Source organism: Sciurus carolinensis, chromosome 6, assembly GCF_902686445.1.
Source record: "Sciurus carolinensis chromosome 6, mSciCar1.2, whole genome shotgun sequence".
Taxonomy (NCBI): domain Eukaryota; kingdom Metazoa; phylum Chordata; class Mammalia; order Rodentia; family Sciuridae; genus Sciurus; species Sciurus carolinensis.
In genome coordinates, this window is record NC_062218.1 from 68,490,625 (window position 1) to 68,510,403 (window position 19,779).

The 19,779-nt window shown below is 34.5% G+C and overlaps 1 protein-coding gene across 3 annotated transcripts in view; it reads left to right on the plus strand.

Moving 5' to 3' along the window:
- Positions 1 to 66: 66 nt before the first annotated feature.
- Positions 67 to 19,779, plus strand: part of Xrcc4 (X-ray repair cross complementing 4) — a 278,220-nt gene continuing 258,507 nt past the window's right edge. For 2 of the 3 annotated variants that reach the window (XM_047556341.1, XM_047556339.1), the window contains exon 1: positions 7,329 to 7,507. The gene's annotated coding sequence lies outside the window, so the exon portion shown is untranslated. Of the gene's footprint in view, positions 173 to 7,328; positions 7,508 to 19,779 lie in introns of those variants that run through there. The other variant, XM_047556340.1, reaches the window with a different exon arrangement.

Genomic DNA, 19,779 nt, shown 5'->3' on the forward strand with positions numbered 1-19,779 from the left:
TCCTCCGGAGTTACGCGACGTAGACCCTAGGATAGGCTTCTCTCTACCGGAAAAGGCGGGACTTAGTCTACATTGTGAGGCCCTGCGGAAGTAGCTGACACTCTCATTGGCTGTGGGCCTTATCTGTGAGAGCCGGCGTTTCGGAGAAGACCGGAAGTGGAGTCACTGAGAGGTAGGGTCCGGAAGTGGCCGCGGCCTCTTTGAATAATAACTAATATTCTATTTTGTTTTTCTTTTTTCTGCCTTCTTTTTCTTTTAATTTTTTAAAATTCTCTTACGTTTACTTCTAAAAGTACGCCCTGCATTAACTTTTACCGCCTCGAGTGTTCATTGTGTGAACTATTTTACCTAATGCTTGTGGGTTCTTGGGGAACCCAGGGTTCCAGGCCTCATCCACAAGGCTTACTGCAGTGGGGCCCCCTTTTGATTTTCTCCCTTTGTGTCTGAGTGATTTTTAGAAATACAAAGCGCTTCTGAAATGCTGTGTATTAGTTGTGGGAGTAGGGGGCACTTGAATCCAGGCGATTGTTTTCAGTAGTTTGATACTTTTCACCAGCACTTACTTGGCCTTCTTTCTTTCCAAACCTCATCTTTTTGGCGGACTGTCAGTAGGTACCAGGGCTGAAATCTTCTGAGCCCTTTGGGGTTAGGAAAAAACTTTTCTGTAGTAACCTTGGAAAGGAAATGCACATTTCTGAGTGCAGTAATTGATTTGGTATTTTAGAGAAATGGTAAACCGGCAACACAAATTACATACCAACTTTTTCTTTTTATCAATAATAGTATTATTGAGTTTCGTCTGATTTTGATAATTCCATTAGATGAGGCTCTCTATTTTAACCCAATTTTTTTTTCTGTGCTTTTTTGGTTGGAGAAGTAGGCACTTTGATATGTTCAAGTTTACATTGTTCTTGGAATTATTCACAAGTCACAGGAGCAGAGGTTTTCACTCTTTATCCCCTAAACGTATCAGAAAATTATTGTAATTCTGTCTCCAAATGCATGGTTAATTTTTGTTTTTTCAGGCATCATGGGATTTTTTTTTTCAGAATGTTACCAATTCTTTATTTATTCAGAAGGTGAATATGAAGAGTAAAGGAAGCTCATGAGGTGTTGATTAAGGGATTCTTTAATATTTAGGGCAACATCATGAATAGAAGATCCGCGTTTCTGTTTTATGTGACTACTATTTTGGTAACTGTTGTTTGCTACTATACACAAAGTTTGTTTTTTGTTTTTACACCACAATATGTCTTTTATGTGAAGATTGATCATGATCATATGACACTTCAGGGTGATACTTCTGTATGAAGCTATATGCTTCAGACTTCCTGTATAGAGTACCAGTAAGGAGTATTTATGGGTTATTATTAATTTTAGGCAATCGATTTTTATGTACCACAGCTTCAAAATAATAGAGAACAACATTTGCCCGTTATTTTAAAGTTATCTGTGGAGGATCTCGGGTGCCAATGGATGAGACTGAACATATGTATAATGTTTATTGCATTCATATAAAATAACAAAGTTAATCTGACGTGGTGAAATCTTTTGGGAGGTGGTAATTAAGCCCCATGATCATTAAGTTAGTAGACACCCTGCTTTTGGTTTTTACTGTTGATGAATTATTTTTAAGTACTAACTTATATCAGTGCCCCAAAGTAATCTTTCTGGCAGCCCTGCTGTGGATTCTCTATTCAAATCATCTTGGATCATTTTCTTAATAACAAGAAAATTTGACTTCATCATTCCTCTGCTCAAAAATTAATTGATTCTCCTATACCTAGAAGTGTATTTTCAATTTTGGTTTTCATGGTTTCCCCAGGATCGTATGTAAAAATAGTACATATTTTTATTTTTCTATGGAGATGGTACACAAGCTTTCTCAGAGTTGTGAGGATTAAATGAATTAATACAAGTGAAACCATTTAGCCAAATATTTAGCATACAGCAAGTACACAGATTGTGTTGGTTATCCTTTTATTTATTATTTTTACAGTACTGGTGTTGGAACCCTGGACCTTGTTTATGCTAGGCAAGCCCTTTACTGCTCAGCTACCTACTTACCTAGCCCTAAGTGTTGTTTATTATTGTGTGAATGACTTACTTCTTTACTGAAATAAAAGCCCTCTGAGTGGAGGAATAATTTTGGAAGAATGACTGAATTGCATGTTAGACACATAATAAAAGGGTTTTGCATTAAATTGATATTGTTTTTATACCACTAGGCCACTTTCTTCCCATTTTCTTTTTACTTAGTACCTAGTTTTAATTATTGTGTTGATACTCTCACATTAGTTATCTTTTTTCATTCTTGATATTCACATATATTAAATGACAGTGATTTTGCTTGCTTTCTCTGATCTTCAAATAGACTCCATAGCCTAAGTTGAGGTTCTTTGTGTTTGAGTGTTTGTCTTTGTGTCCCACCTCCCCTTTTTATCCTTTTCTCCTATGCATCTTGGATTACCACCTGTAAGAGTGCCTATAAAAGTTTTGTTTGATCTGCACGTATTTTTTTCACCTTACAAAATGCTGTTTTTGCCTTGCAAGGTTTTCTGAGATATACTTGTAATTCAGGCTACTTGAGAGGTTAAGGCAGGAGGATCACAAGTTAATTAGTGAGACCCTGTCTCAAAATCGAATTGAAAAAAACAAAAACAAAAACAAAAAAAGGATAAGAATGTAGCTCAGTGCTTGAGCACTTGCCTGATATGCAGGTAGCCCTGGTTCAATTCCCAGTAATAAGAATTGGGGGTTTGGTGGGTAGATATACTTCTTTTAGCATTTTTCCATTTGTTTGCTCTTTTCTACAACAAAAATTCTCTAAAGCTTTCTCTATGCTCCATGTCCCAATTTCTCTTTTTCTGTTCGTTTTTTAAAAATATTTTTTTAAGTTGTAGATGGACACAATACCTTTATTTTTAAATTTTTATGTGGTGCTGAGGATTGAACCCAGTGCCTCACATATGCCAGGCAAGCACTCTTACCACTGAGCTACAACCCAGCCTTTCTGTCTATTTCTTAAAGCTCACTCCCATATGGCTATTGCTTCTATGCTGCCACAAAATTCTCTCATTAGTGTCACCAGTGACCTGGGTGTTGGTGGTTCTCAGACATCACCATAATTGACTTATCAGTAACCTTGGACACAATTGATCACTCCCTTCTCTGTGATATGTTCTCTTCACTTGATTTCCAGGACCATATTTTCTTGGTTTTCTTTCTACCTCTTTGATTCCTCCTCTGTCTGTTATGGTGACTCTTCTATTCTTCCAAACATTTTATTTTTGAAGTGCTCTACAGCTCAATCTTTGGTCCCCTTCTTTTCCCTTTTCTTTCCTTGTGATATTATCAAGTCTTTTAACTTAATCATTTGTTTATCAGAAGCTTCCACATTCATATCCTTAGTCCCTTCTCTTTCTGAACTCTAGAATTATATATCCAGTTGTCTACCTCTGCATCATCATTTGTGTATTTATAAGATTTCAACTGTCCCAAATTGAACTCCTTTCCCTCCAAATTTTTCCTTTCTCTTCTCAATTGATGGCAATCCTATACAATCAGTTGTTCTGAAGTTATCCTTGAATCCTTTCTTTTATATTTCATCAAAATCCTTGCAAATTTTGTTGGCTTCCTTTATAAAATATACCTAGAATTCAACAGTTTACTACTGTTGCAGCCATTAATGCCCTGATCATCTTATGCTTGAACTTCTGTTGTTAGCCACCATTATTTCTTTCTTGGATTATAGTAATGCTGTTTTATTTAATCACAGTTTATTCTCATAGACTAGCCAGAATTACACTTTTTAAATATGTCAAAAATTGCATTAAAGTGTAGGACTCTAAAGATAATGTGTTACCCTAGATTAGATTGTGGAACAGAGAAGGGACATTAATGAAAACAAAATAAAACAAAACTATTGAAATCCAAATAAAGTCTGGAGTTTAGTTAATAGCAATGTATCAGTGTGTGTTTCCTATTTTCGATTCATTCACCATGGTACTATAAACTGGTACATTGAAGGAAATTGTATGAGAGGTATATGGGAACTCTGCAACTTTCTTGTAAATTCAGAAATAAAGTTTATTTTAGAAGAAGAAGTTAACATTACTTCTTTGTCTAAAAATCTTAATGAGTCCTGATTTGACTTGTCAACAGCTGTACATTGGCCTATAGGAACTCATGATCTGTTCTGTAACCTCATGTCTTTGAATTTGCTCCCTCCCTTACTTTTTCCTGCCATACTGGCCACCCTATTTCTTAAATTCCCTGGGCCTACTTCTATCTTAGTAGGTCTGCCTCTGTAGTCTTGTCTTCTTGAACCTGTTTTTTCTTCTTTTACTATAGTACTTATCAGTATACTATGTGTTTTACATATTTGTTACATGCATGTTTAATTGTTTATCTTCTGTTAATATATAAAGCCCATGAAGGTAGAGATTTTTTTTTTAAGCCAAATTCAAAACATTTTTCTGAGGTATAGAAATATTCACTAGGTTTTGGTTGTGTGAATAAACTTGACCTGAGTATTCAAATTTATAATAGGATCTTTTTTTTTTTTTTTTATACTGGTGATTTAACTCGGGGGCACTTTACCACTAATCAAAATCCCCAGATCTGTATTTTATTTTTTTTAGTTTTGAGACAGAATTTCATTAAGTTGATGTGGGTTTCACTGAGTTGCTGAAGTTGTACTTGAACTTACACTCCTGCTGCCTCATCCTCCTGATTTGCTGGAATTGCAGGTGTGTCATCACACCCGACTCTGTATCATTTCTTGCCTCTAAGCCTTTATCACACAGACTCTAGAATGCCCTTACTTATTTTTCTTTTACCCCTAAGGCCGTTGGACCTATCCATTTCTTCTTTAAGATTGATATTAGATGTAAGTTAAGGAAGCCTTCCTTAAAATGTCTGTCTGACTCAAGCACTACTTTTTAGAGGCATTTTCACCTGGCCTTTGCTCTTCACTAGCTTTTATTATGTTTCTGTTTAGGTGTTTCTATCTCACTAGAGACCTGAGATTGTCTGGTAGACAATGCTTTAATATATTAATGGCATGACAAAAGACTTTCAGTTATGAAGCAGTCAAGATCTGATTTCAAACTGATATTTCTAAGTATAAAATCAATGCTTTATTTGCTTTACCTTGTTTCCTACAAAACAGATGGCTGTCTTTAAAATAAGAGAGAGAGATTCTTTTTATACAGGTAGGAAGTAGCTATTACATTTCATAGCCCAAATGATAATTTGCCCCTTTGTCATTTGTGAATCAGCTATCACAGATAAGAAAGTGATCTAGTGCTTTTTATCTAAAACATTGGCTGAAATCATTGACCAAGGGACAGTTGCCATCCCCAAATTACTAATATTGATGACGATTGGTTGCTTTGGGGAGAACTAAACTGTTAAAACTTGATTTGCCAAAAAGAAGAAATCCGTGATAGAATTTAAAACTGCTTTTTAGTCATTCATGTTTTTGTTAGGTTCCACTACTACCACTAACTATATCGTAGACTTGCTTCTATACCATTGAGAAATCTGAAGGTGCTTATAAGACTTTCCAAAGATTTTTATCCTAGTGATACACACATTTGATCTTAAGGTTGATTCAGACAGTTGCTCTCAAGGTTGATTAGTATGTTAATGTGATTTCTGACACTTAGCACAAAAATTAGGTAAACACATTTCACATTTGAAACACTCTTTAATCTTAGATAATGAACCAGACTTTGCAGCAATTCTTTGTACTGAATTCAAACTGTCCCCTCTGAATATCATTATCATTACTGCAGCCTATAAACCAGCAGAAGGACAAAGGGAAATTTCTCCTTTGCCCTCTAAAAGTTTGCTGGTATAAAACTGACAAAGATTTAAAAGGAGAAGAGGCATTCAAATGTATTAAAATGCAAAAGGGAAAAATTCATAGCCACGGGGAAAGCACATCAGTTTGATTATTCTACAGCCTCAAATGATTCAGAAACTTAGATACCCTTTTTTTTATATAGGGAAGAGGGAGAGTAGGGAAAGTCAGAACAGTAAATGATTTTTTAGGTGGACTGGTTGGGTTTGGAGTATATGATGGCCTCAGACCAAGTCTCTGACCTGTAGAACACAATGATTTGTTAGTGAACCTTTTTAGGACCCAACTAGAAAACAATGGTGTGGAAAAAGTCAGTACAGGTGTGTTGACAGACTGCAGTCTCTCTTCCTGTGGTGTGAGTTTAGTTAATGGAAACTTGTAGAAAGAACTAGAGGTAATTGTTTTCTTCTTCCAGACTCTAAGCAGACAAGTAGATATCAAAGGAAAACCTCTTACATCATTTGCTGTTTCCTAAGTTCCTTTAATTTAAAATAATCAACCCACCAGGACTCCTTCACCTATGTATTATATCTGTCTTTACCCAGACTAACAAAATAGGAGATAGTTTAATTCTATGAATCTTGAGCTGGCTTCAGCTCAATACCTTAATAATAGGATTGAAATGATGATTAGACTTGGGATTAAGTAATCAAAAGCTTGGAGGAGACTGTTGTATCCTGAATTTGTGTGCCTCTTACAGAACTTTTCTAACCCAACAGAAGTGACCAAAATATTGAAATAGCATTCTGCCTTGTCTAAGAGTATGCTATTAGCTTATCTGTGGTTTTATCTGAGCAGTGAACAAAAAAATTATTGGATAAGGAAAGACATCAATTGAAATAGAAATGAGTAATAGCTAAGAAGTAGGTACAAGCAATGTTGAAGAAACTTATCAAAGTCTTGACAGTATAAATGTTGACATACTGAGATGTGTCAATATTTACCACAGAATTTGGAAGTTTCTGTTAATGTTGTGGCCCTAGCCTTGAAGAGAGTTTATCAATAAGTAAAGAACATGTTCAAATGAACAGCTGCTCAGAGAAAATAGGATTATATTTGAGTACACTTAAAAAGTTGGAAGTTTAAAAGTTTATGATGATGGACTGTGTTGTAGCTCAGTGGTGAAGCACTTGCCTGGCACGTTTGAGGCACTGGGTTCAATACTTAGCGCCACATAAAAATAAATAAATAAAATAAATGTATTGTGTCCATGTACAACTAAAAACATTTTTAGAAGTCAGTGATGTTTCTTCGGCAATTTATTGGTAGATGCTCTTACTATATAGTTTAATATAGTTCCATATATGGGTTATTTTAAGTGGTTTTTAAAAATGACAGCACAGTTGTTATTTGTAACTATAAATTAGTTTTGCTGTGATTCTCACCTATAAATTAAGAAATCTTGCTTTGACATTGTGTTTAGGAAACAGTTTCTCATTTTTTAACTTTGTTCTTGTAGGGAAATTGGCTCAAGTTATGACTTAGATATTGCTTTTGAGAACCAAAAGTTTGTGCGCTGAGAACTTTGCAAATAGCAAGAGAGAAACAAATTTCTGACCTTTAGATGTGATGAGGAAATCTGTCTTGGTTCTCATTATCTGACAACTATATCTTAGAAGAAAGCCTGTGGAAAAAAGAGTAAGTAAAGTTGATATGTTTGATTGAATATCACAGATGAACACTGTTAATTCCCATTTGAAAATCAGTGTAACTTAATAAAAAACAATTGGATGCAAATTAAACATTTGTAGCTTTCATATCAAGTAACTGGAATCACACCAGCAATTGTACATCTCTTTTGCAGGTGTCTAGAAGAAGGTTAAACTTAACATTCTTTGAATGACAATCCTAAAATAGCCCTGGAAGATCATACATTTTGGGTTTCAGGACTTTTGCTCTCATTGCTTCTTTTCTGATGGCTTTTACATAGTAATTTAATCATTTAGCCACATCATGATATTACATTTGTATTGTGAAGAATGAATGAAAAATAACTTGAAACTGGGCATGGTAGCACATACCTATAATGTCAGCATGTCCAGAGGTTGAGTCAGGAGGACTACAGAAGCAAACTTTTGTTACTTAGTGAAACCCTGTCTTAAAATACAAAAAGGTGTGGGAGTGGTGGAAATGCAGCTCAGTGGCATAGCACTTGTCTAGTATGTGTGAGGCCCTAGGTTCAAAAAAAAGGTTATCCTGTACCATTGGTCTACCTGTCTATTTTGGTGCCAATACCATGCCATTTTTGTTACTATTGCTCTATAGTAGAGTTTAAGGTCTGGTATTGTGATACCTCCTGCATTACTCTTCCTACCCAGGATTGCTTTGGCTATACTGAATCTTTTATTTTTCCAGATGAATTTCATAATTGCTTTTTCTGTTTCTATGAGAAATGTCATAGGAATTTTAATTGGAATTGCATTAAATCTGTATAGCGCCTTTGGAAGTATGACCATTTTGATAATATTAATTAATTCTGCCTAACCAAGAACATGGGAGATCTTTCCATCTTCTAAGATCTTCTTCAGTTTCTTCAGTGTTGTAGTTTCATTGTAGAGATATTTCACCTCTTTGGTTAGATTGATTCCCAAGTATTTTTTTTTTTTTTTTGAGGCTATTGCAAACAGGAGTTGTTTTCCTCATTTCCCTTTCAGATGTTTCATCTCTTATGTATAAAAATGTTTCAAATTTATGGGTGTTGATTTTATATCCTGCTATTTTGCTGAATTCATTTATGAGAACTTTTCTGGAGGAGTTTTTTGGATCCTCTAAATAGAGAATCATGTCATTAGCAAACAGTGACAGCTTGAGTTCCTCTTTTCCTATTTGTATCCCTTTAATTTCCTTAGTCTGTCTAATTGCTCTGGCTAGTATTTCAAGGACAAGGTTGAATAGAAGTGGTAAAAGAGGACATCCCTGTCTTGTTCCAATTTTTAAAGGGAATGCTTTCAGTTTTTCTCCATTAAGAATGATGTGGGCTTAGCATAAATAGCCTTTACAATGTAGAGGTAAGTTTAAAAAGAAAAAAGGGTTGGAGATGTAGCTCAATTACGGAGTACCCTGGGTTCAATCCCCAGTACCCCAAGGAAAAAAAAAATAAGAAATTAAGAAAAGGAAGAAAAATACAATTGAGATCATATAATGTCAGAATCTACGTTTGTTTCTATAAACATGAAAAAACAAATTTGCTTATAGTTTATAAAAGGAAACCTTTTCTCAGTTTTATTGGTCAAAAACAGAAAAAGTAGTTTTAAAATGTAAATTTACTAGCTCCTTCCTTCAAAGAGAATTTGCCAGTATTCTGAGATAAGTTGCTGAATTTTAAGGTGCAAATATTAGACTTCTTAATTGGTGACTTTTAAAAATTTGGAGCACCCTTTTTTCTATGTAAGCAAGACTTATATCTGTGTTTGAATAGATATTTATGGGCCATATGCAAAATATTCTCACTGGTCTCCTTGAACCAGTTATTTATTCTGTAGTGATAATATAAAATTGTGTTTTCAGAATCTAAGGTGTTTTTGATAAGGTAAGACTGTAAGTATATTAAGCTGAAAATGAAAAACTTTTCACTTGTTAAATATGAACTTAATATATTGTTTCCCAAAGTGTACAACTTATACCACTGATGATATGTATTTTACTTAATAATTTTTTTGAGGTACTTGAGATAATTGAGGTAGAATTATGTCATTTCCTAACGTTCACATAATGAATAGTAGTGAGGATTTACATTGATATCTGTCTTTTTCCTAAACCTGATGACACAAGGAAGCTTAAGCAAATTGGAATTCCTTGGCCTCATAATTAAAACATTCATGGTAAGGTCTGTGTTCTGGTGAACCTAAAATCAGGTCTGAGCTATTGTCTACCTCTCAATTCTGTTTTCTAATGTGTTGATTTTGTTCTTAAAAGCTCTAAACTCACAGCATCATAACATCAAATAAATAGGGAAGAATCTCTGTCCTTTATAATGTAAATAGAAGCCTTGAAATTGAGCTTCATTGGTCTTAGTTCATAACTTGAATCATGTGCCTGTCTGAATTATCACTGATCCTTTATTTAATAGGATAGAATGTTGGTTTAGTTTAGGTCTCTGTTCTACCTCTGGAACCAGAGTCAGTCTGTTCCAAACCTGTGGGCTAAGAATGACAGAGGTGGGAGTCATTCAAAGGTTTGTTGCTACAGTGAAAAAAGAGTCTGCATTGGATAGCAAAATTAGCGAATTCTCTATAAAAATTGAGTGAATGAGCACTTTCAAACTAACATGCTGTGGACATGGACCATGGCACTGATGACATTGTGTGACCAGTACTTAGTGATAGCTAACATTATTGATTTAACCAGTTGGGATCCTGTGTTTTTTTAAGGCAGTGAAAAGGAAAAGTATTAGTACAGATTAAATGCATAAATTAAATGAATTCAGCTGTTTGAGTTAGGACCATTTATTGGTTATGTGCCAGGGACTAGGTAATATGTATTTAATTTGTATTGCAATGTCGTATCAAATGTATAAGATTGCATGATTCTAATTATATGCTACAAGATGGAAAATATGGAAAATATCAATATTCTTACTGCTTTTTTTACTTTTGAGTATTACATGCTATAATTACTGTATTATATGTTGTGATTAAGGATATACATAAAGTGGCTCATTGAATTTTTTGTTACATTAATTTTTCATGCATTTTGATGTTAAGAAAAAATTAAGTACAACCAATTTTATACACACACACACGTACACACATATACACATATACATACTCACACACACACCAGGAATTAAATCTAGGGACCCTTAACCACTAAGCCACATCTCCAACCCTTTTTATATTTTTATTTTGAGACAGGGTGTTACTAAGTTCTTAGGACCTTGCTGAATTGCTGAGGCTGACTTTCCACTTGCTATCCTCCTACCTCAGCAGTTGTTATTAAATTCATATTGAATTTTTTTTGCATGACTATTTCATAGGTAGTGGTCTAGAGAGAATTTTATGAGTTTTATCAAGAACACATTTAAACTAATGTTATGAGTTTTTTCTATTTATGTTGCAAAGTACATTAAGTTTGGTTTCGAGAGTTATTATAGGAAAGAAAAGCCAGAGAAGGGGAGGAAAATACTTGAATTTATTGACATTTTTTTGGCCGTAAATCAGTAATTACTTTAGTAATTCTTCACCTCTTTAGTTTTGAAAAAACATTGTTAGGAGTTCCTATAGTTTCCTGAGCCATATAAAAATTCAAAAAATATTTTTGTTTGGGATTCCATTAATTCTTTCCATTAGTATGAGAACTATTAGGCTGTATACTTTGAAAATTCCATTGTTAGAATAAAATAAAACAGATATATAGGAATACATTATAATAATCTTATGTAAAGAACTATGCCTGTAATATTTGAAGTCCCAACATGGGAAATTCTAGATTCTACATCAACTCAAGGTTGAGATCTGTGTTATACATTGTTTTAATTTGTTCACAGGTCAAGCAAGATGGAGAACATTGAAAGAAAAAAGGTAGCAATAGTTCTATTACCTTGATAGTAAAGTGAGAAAATTTGCAGAGAAGGCTGAGAGCCAGCAATTGAGATCAACTATGAGATTTATATAGAATCCATCCAGAGTTGAACTTTCCTTCTATGGAATATTTTGGGTAGGCTAGATTTGCATGTACTTCCAGCCCTTCTCAATCTGGCTATATTTATGTTTTCTCATTTTGACCTCATAATGAACACATCAATGGTAAGGATGTTTTGCTAGGGATTCCATTAATTCTTTCTATTAGTATAGAAACTATTGGACTGTATACTTTGAAAAGCAATATATGTCGATACATGTTTGGACTAAAGTTATTATCTGAGCTAATAGACTGAGAAGGGAGAACTTAGAAAGATCTGTCTGCCTAGATTCTTCTTGATTTCTAGTTCAACCTTTCTTCCTCTGAGATATGGGGCAGGATCAGTTAGAGAATTTCTGTTTGGCCAGCTCTTACACGGAAAGGTCGAGGAAGCTTAGAGTAATATTTCTAGGTTTTATGGCTGATTTTGCGGGGAGGAATAGTGGTTCTAGTTTCTATGACTTCTACTTTCTGTGACCTGCCTTTGGAGAGAAAGGAAAGCCAAGAAAGAAGGGAAGGAGAAGGATAGAAAGAAAATTGACTTCTGAGGTTCTTCCACTATCCTTCAGTTCAAATGACATAGCATGCTAAAGTGCCATACTTTGGGGTATTCATTTTTGAGATCCAACTGTTCATTCAAATGGTGTGGAGACCAAAGCAAGGGAGTCCAAGAAACTGGTATTGGAATTCCGAAGTTATCAACGTTCCATTTCAAAGAGTACTGCCTACGTACTCTTTGCTTCCTGCTGAGTGATTCAGTATGCATACTTCAACCCTTCCTGTTTAAGAGAAAACTAGCAGAGACTTTCTGAGTAATTATCCTTATATCCACTCCGTATTATACAACTCCAGAGCACCTTCCTCCCCAGTTTCTTGAAGGAATAAGATGATTGACACCTTGTTGGCAGATCAAAAACTGTTTCAAGCCTTGAAAAGATGAGTAGATTTCGACAGCTGTGGACTGGTGGTGGATATTTCAGGATGTGGAATAGCATAAGCAAAAGGCAATAGCAATGATGGATTTAGAACCCTTCCTATTCATCCTTTAAGTCTTAGACTCCCTTTCTCCTGAAAGCTTTCTATGAGTTTTCAGTCCAGGTATGACTCATCTGGTTTCTCCTGTCACCTTTTATTACCCTGTTTTGTCTCTCACCAGAGTGTTGTAATATGATTATTTGACTGTCATTATGAGAGCAAAAAATGTTTTGAGATCAGAAGATATATCTTTTTTATTCGTGTACAATATTATTTTATAATATTCTTAATACCTGGCATAGTACCTTGCATCTGGCAGGATTTAAGTAAGTATTTATGCCTGATTAGTTGCATTGTCAAAAGTCACTAGTAATTAGAGAAATACAAATTGAAACAACACTGAGATTTCATCTCACTCCAGTCAGAATGGCAATTATCAAGAATACAAGTAACAATAAATGTTGGTAAAGATGTGGGGAAAAAGGTACACTCATACATGGCTGGTGGGACTGCAAATTGGTACAAACTCTCTGGAAAGCAGTATGGAGGTTGCTCACGAAACTTGGAATGGAACTACCATTTGACCCAGTTATCCCACTCCTCAGTTTATACCCAGAGGACTTAAAATCAGCATACTATAGTGACTTGGCCACATTGATGTTTATAGCCACTCAACTCACAATAGCTTAGCTATGGAACCAATCTGGTGGCCCTTCAATAGATGAATGAATAAAGAAAATGTGGTACATATATCCAAGGGAATATTACTCAGCCATAAAGAAGAATGAAATTACGGCATTTGCCAGTAAATGGTTGGCACTGGAGAATATCATGCCAAGTGAACTAAGCCAATCCCCAAAAACCTAAAGGCAGAATGTTCTCTCTGATATGTGGGTGCTGACTAACAATAGGGGTGAGGGGTGGAGGTTCACTGGTTTGGGGTGGGTCTGGTGGAGAATGCGGGGAAGGGAGGGTAGATGGGACTGGGAAAGACAGTAGAATGAATTGGACATAACTTTCCTATGTTCATGTATGAATACACGACTGGTGTAACTCCACATCATGTACAACCACAAGAATGGGACGTTATGCTCCACGTATGTGTGATATGTCAAAATACATTATGTTATGTATAACTAAAAATAACAAAAAAAGTGAAAAAGGAGTCAATTCGTGAGAAACAACTTGGTCTTTTAGCCAGTGACAATGAAAAGCATTAGATTTGTCAGGTAAAGATACCCTGTACTAAGGACTTCAGGACAAAGGATTTCAGACCCAGTAGAGGTTTCAAATTGATGTCTTTAAAATTTGGAGTAAAATTGTCATCACTCTGAGGTATTTTCTAGCACAAACAACCAGTTCTGTCATTCTCCAGTACCAAGTGAATGTCCAACAATTCAGTACTGATGTCTTCTCTGTAGTATTGGTATCAGGTCCCACAGGTTAATAGAATTAGACTCAAGACTGCCCTTGCTTCAGATCTGAATTGCAAGTCCCAGGACTCCTGTATTTCTGACCAGCTGTCTGTAAGTCCCGTGAACCTCCTTTACAGGTCTGGTAATTTGCTGAATGGCTTACAGACCTCAAGAAAACATATGTGCGTGCGCGCACACACACACACACACACACACACACACAAACAAACAAACTCACACTATACATGTATATCTTTATTGGATTAGTATAAAGGGTACAGTGGAGGAGTGCCAGATGTAAGGTCATAGGTATAAGAGCAAAGAGCTTTCCATGCCCCTAGGTGCTGTACCCTCCCACATCCAGATATATTTATCAATCTGGCAACTCTTCATATCTCCTTGTTCAAGAGTTTATAGAACTCAACATCCAATATCAGAGTTGGGAGTGGGAATGGGCTGAGGGGTGGAGGAGGACTGAAAGTTGCAGCTCTCTAATCATTTTGTCTTCCTGGTGACCAACTCCCTATCTGAGGCTTTTCAGGGGACCAAGTCTTAAGTCACCTAATAGCATAAACTCAGGTGTGGTTCAAAAGAATTCATGAAGAATAAAAAGTCATTTCTATCCTTCAGGAAATTCCAAGGGTTTTAGAATTCTATGTCAGGAACCAGGGCAAAGACCAAATTTATTATACTTGTACACAACAGTGTTTTTTAAAACAGTAAACCAAAATGTATTAAGCCAGGTGACTTCTGCATAAAAAAATAGAGATTTGTCAATTTCTTTCATAATTAGAATGGCAGACCAGCAAAGGGTCAATACTTTCCCTTGCTGACAGTCTATTTTGTAGTAGATACCGGGGTATTATAAGATCACTTAATAGTTTTCCAGACTGCCTCACTCCACCCCTCATATGATGCATGCTTATGGGTTTATACCTGATCTATATGGAAATAATTAGAACTTGCACTTTTGCTAAAGAGAAGAGGGCTTGGTTTGAAGTTTAGGTACAAAGTTTTTCAGTTTAAGAATGCATCACTCCAGGGAACTCAAAATATAATCTTTTGCTTATTTCTTGATTCTTCCACTAGTTGTCTGAAATATGTTCAGGGGTATGTGGTTGAAAATGGCTTACAAATTGCAATCTGGGAAATAAATATTTAATTACTTATCCAAGTAGGATAAATACTCATATGCTGTTTAAAACTCTTAACTATTATTTGAACAATATGAAACTGCAGTTTTTATGTTAAAAATTTTTAAACATTGGCAATTTCATGATTCCAAGTATATTTGTATATTGAATTATATAGTGTTGACAATTGAGACTATGTTATAGGATCAGCCCCATCCCCAGATTAACTCCCATTTGTCTTGAACCCTAGTCTTGTCATTCAGGCTCTTGTTTTCATTTATAAGTAGGCAGATAAATGGTACAATTGTAAATAAATGGTGGGTCTGTGAGTGGGAGGAAAATGTACAGTGCAAGTCTTGTTCCTTTTCCATACAAGCACTTTTAGTTACATTTCAGTTCTCAGTTAACACATTTTTCGAGTAGGAGAAAAACTATATGTGCTTAGCTGATGGTATTTCATGATGCTTACTTTCTTCTGAAATTAAAACATTAGAGAGGTATAAAAACTTTTGAGGGCTGGGGAGATAGCTCAGTTGGTAGAGTGCTTGCCTCTTAAGCACAAGGCCCTGGGTTCAATCCCCAGCACCGCAAAAAAAAAAAAAAAAAAAAAAAAAACTTTTGAGGCTTAAGAAATAATTACAAAGTTCTCATTGAAAAAAGGCTGTTGCTTAGTTAATTCTATATTTCATAATCCTGTTTTGTTCTATTAAGCGTCATTCTTATATGAAACTGAAATGTTCCTGTGATAGTCTAGAAAATTTATAAAATGAGAAGTGTACTCTCATTTTTTCTTGAGTTATTTGTAATTGAGAGCAGCCTTTTGATGAATATGAAGGAAGTCATAGTCTTAGAACTTCAGGTCCAATTTTAAGGACATCCTTCATCCAGATCTTCAATTCAGTGGAAGAAATTCATTCAAACATTAGGTCATTTTATTGCTTTTTCACATTTCTAGAGTAAAAGAAAAGAAAAAAATGCAGAGGAAGAAATTTAATAAATTGCTGAAACTAAAGATTATTAATGGTGTTAGTAAGGGATAGGCAGAGGAGGTGATCAATAATGTATTTGTAATGGGAGCCTTTGGCATTCCACAGTCATGAGAGGTAATTGAGAATAGACTGATGGCAAAGATGCCTTATTTTTTAGATTTATAGTTCTAATGTTATATTCTTGAAGCATCAAAGTAATGTCTTTCTTGAGTGTCAGCTGTATAGTTCAAGTTTTTGAACAAGATTGTGTTAACAGTTGTTAACTGTATTTTACTCCCTGGGGGTGATCAGCTGATTTGATTTTCTAGAACATGGAACTTTCAGTTATAAAACAGGGCAAATTCCAGGCAAACCTGGACAAGTGGTTGGTTACCTTACTTTCATTTTGAAATTAGAATGGAATCATTCCTGACATCATTAGGTGGTATTTAATAATACTGTAAAGTGTTTATCTTTAAAATTCAGAAAATTTTAATTTGAAAATATCTCAGGAAAGTACTTTTTCTATACAAGGTTGCTTGATATGTTTGTTCCTTTGGAAATAAGCAATTTGCTTTGTGTTATTGTTTTGTTTATTGTGTTTTGTTGCTTTGGAAATACAGTAAATTGGTTTTTTAAAATCTTACTCTTTAGTAAGTCTTTAGTGAACTCTTGCTATTAATAATGGAAATGCTTGGAATAAATTATTAAGTTAAAAAAACTTCAGTGCGGGAATTCTGACAAAAAAATTAAAAATGATTTGTACTTTAAAAAACAAAGCATAGATAATAGTCTTTTTCTTTGCATTTTGTTTTCTTGAATAATTGTATGATGGTTGTCTTTTCAAAAGTAAATAGTGTTGTGATTGTTTTATCAACCTTTCTTTTATCTAACAACTATATATATTTTCCCATATTTATTTATATATACACACACACACACACACACATATATATATATGTATATATATATATATTCCTGCCTTTGAATTTTATAATATGATAGGATTTTTGAAAATCCTGTGACCATACTTTGGTCTTGCAATTACATTTTCTCTCTCTCTCTTTCTTAAAATAGGTCATACAGAATGATGTGACCAGGATTCTAATTACAGACTATTAACAGTTTGTGCTGTGTGCTAATCTTTATTCTGAACTCACTTTAGGTATCAGTCTACTCCTCTCAACAAGGGACACTTAAGTTAATTGCTTCATTAGAAACAGGCATTTATCCCTTTTTGATCTGTAAGTACAAGTCTTTGGCAGAGTTGCAGAAGTTTGAACACCTGCAGCCCAAGCAGCTTGAAAAGAAGCCATAACTAACTCTAATGGAAAATAAAAGAAGTTCAAGTTCAAAATGGTGTTATCAATGATATAGTGTTGTAACTATCTTGAGGTGACCTAAGAGTTGGCTTCTGCACTGTTCCTTATCAGCATCCAAAAGGGCATACAAAATTCTTTGTAAACTAATTTAAAAAGTGTCTTGTTTATTCAGAAGCTACTGTGAATGGTATTTGTTCAGACTGAAGATCACATCAGTTGCATACCAGCCAGCAACTTATTTCTCTTCTGAGAGAGGCCAAGTATCAAAGACACAAAGTACTAAAGATAAGCTCCTCAATTCTCAACTGTTCTGAGCTCTAAATAAAGCTACTGATGTACAAATTGGGGTGGGACCCAAACTTTCCACCTGCAGTCTTGTCTTAGATCCTTGGCTCTGACTGGGAGGGGTACTGATACTACCATGAACTTTAGTGCCCTTAGAAAACAAAACTCAGGCTTTCTCAATAGCCGTAATCAATCAGTCCCTCTGAAGAGGATTCCACCTCCTTTCTTTAAGTAGTCTCAGGGCAAAAAATTATAGCTATTGACATTTACAGGGTTGGTGAGAGCAAAGAGATGGTTGATTTTTTCTTCCTGAATCTTAAAAGATGTGTGTGTGTGTGTGTGTGTGTGTGTGTGTGTGTGTGTGTGTATTTGTATTCCCCGGGGATGGGGAGGCGAGGAAGGAGGACGGCAAGTTCAAAGCCAGTCTCAGCAATTTAGCAAGGCCCTAAGCGACTTTGTGAGACCATCTCAAAATAAATAAAAATGACTGGGGATGTGTCTCAGTGGTTAAGCACCCTTGGTGCTTAAAAACAAAAACAAAAACAAAAACAACAAAACAAAAACCGGTTCAAGTAGTATATACTTTTAGGAAATTAAGACAACTTCATTTAAAGAAAAATTTCTGAGACTACTGAGGCAAAAAATACTGTGGATATTGAGTTGTCACATGTGAGTGATTAATATGTGAAGTAGTTAAATTTGGTTTATAATTAGCATCCAAATTCCAAATGTGAGTGTACTGAAATAATAGACTCTTTAAAATAAAAATCTTAATTTTGTGGTGGGTACCTAGAATAAATCAAAAAATTGAAAAACATTTGAAAAGTGAATAATTTGGAGATATTTTTGAAACGAACTTGTTCTCCAGTTGTCTTTTAACATTATGGAAATTAAAACCCTTTATATTACTGTGAAGGTAGAATGAGTGACTGACAGGCATCTGTAATATTAAATTTTAAATGAATTTTGCTATTATTAGAAATTTGTTACTTGTTCCAAATTTGGTTAAAAAATAGTAACGAAACCAATTACTGTTTTAAAATAATTTAAAGTGCTGTATTTTGCTTTCACAAAGTTAATGTTAAAATAGCTCTGGTTCTTGAGGCATGTTTGAAAAGAAATGACCCAGGTAAGTGTCACACACATCTGCATGTGTGTGTGGGTTTGCATATAAATACTGTACAGGCAAAAAATGTTTTTTTAGTATTCTTTGTAACCTTAGCTCCTAAAAGCAATTAAGAGTTTTGAGCCCATTAAAATTATGTGAGCCTCTAACTATATGTGATTTTCAGTGATTGGTATTGAAAAGCAATAGCACATATTTTACAGTAATTGAAAGCTTACAGAGCATGTGAATAATTTTTTGAATGTTAAGTATATTGAAATATCGATCTAAAAGGAAATATTTACAAGTGAATAAGGTAATCCCCGTATAAGCACATCTGGGCAAAGAGGACTTCATTGTAGGAAAAAATTTTGAATGAAGTCTTTCAAATATATATATTTAAATTCATTGATTATGATGTCAGGTATACACATTTAAATATTTTACATGCTTAATTGAGGAGTCTACAAGTGTTATTTTGCAATTTGTTTTTCATTGGTAAGAATAAATTGTTTTTCAAATAAACTTCGGATAGAAGTTAGGATGATTGCTAATTTATTGATTTGAAGGGGTCTTATACTCTTAATTTTAGATTTTTTTTCTTTCATGTTGGGATTTTATTTGAATTCCTCATGCTCTTTATAGTAATTTAGCCTTGCTTTGTGAAGTGCTAAACTGGGCAATTTAGTGAAACCTTGTCTCAAAATACAATAATAAAAGATTTGGGGATATAGCTTAGTTGCCTTGGGTTAAAAAAAATGATGAAAATGTACTAAATTATAATTAAGAGCTTCTTTTCACTTATAAACTACCATTATGAGTAACGTGGTAGCTCAGAGTGGGGGAAGATACAAAACATATATCTATAAAAGAATTCATTCAAAATATTCAAATTAAAAAAACAATCCAACAAAAATATTTTAAAAACAGATTAATAATAGTAAGAAAATGAAAACTGAATAAAAAACATCGGCAAGATTGAATAGATACTTCACAATCTAGTATATTTAAATGTCTAATAAATATATGAAAAGGGCTCATTATCCATTATTCATTAGGGAAATATGAATTAAAACCTATGTAATACT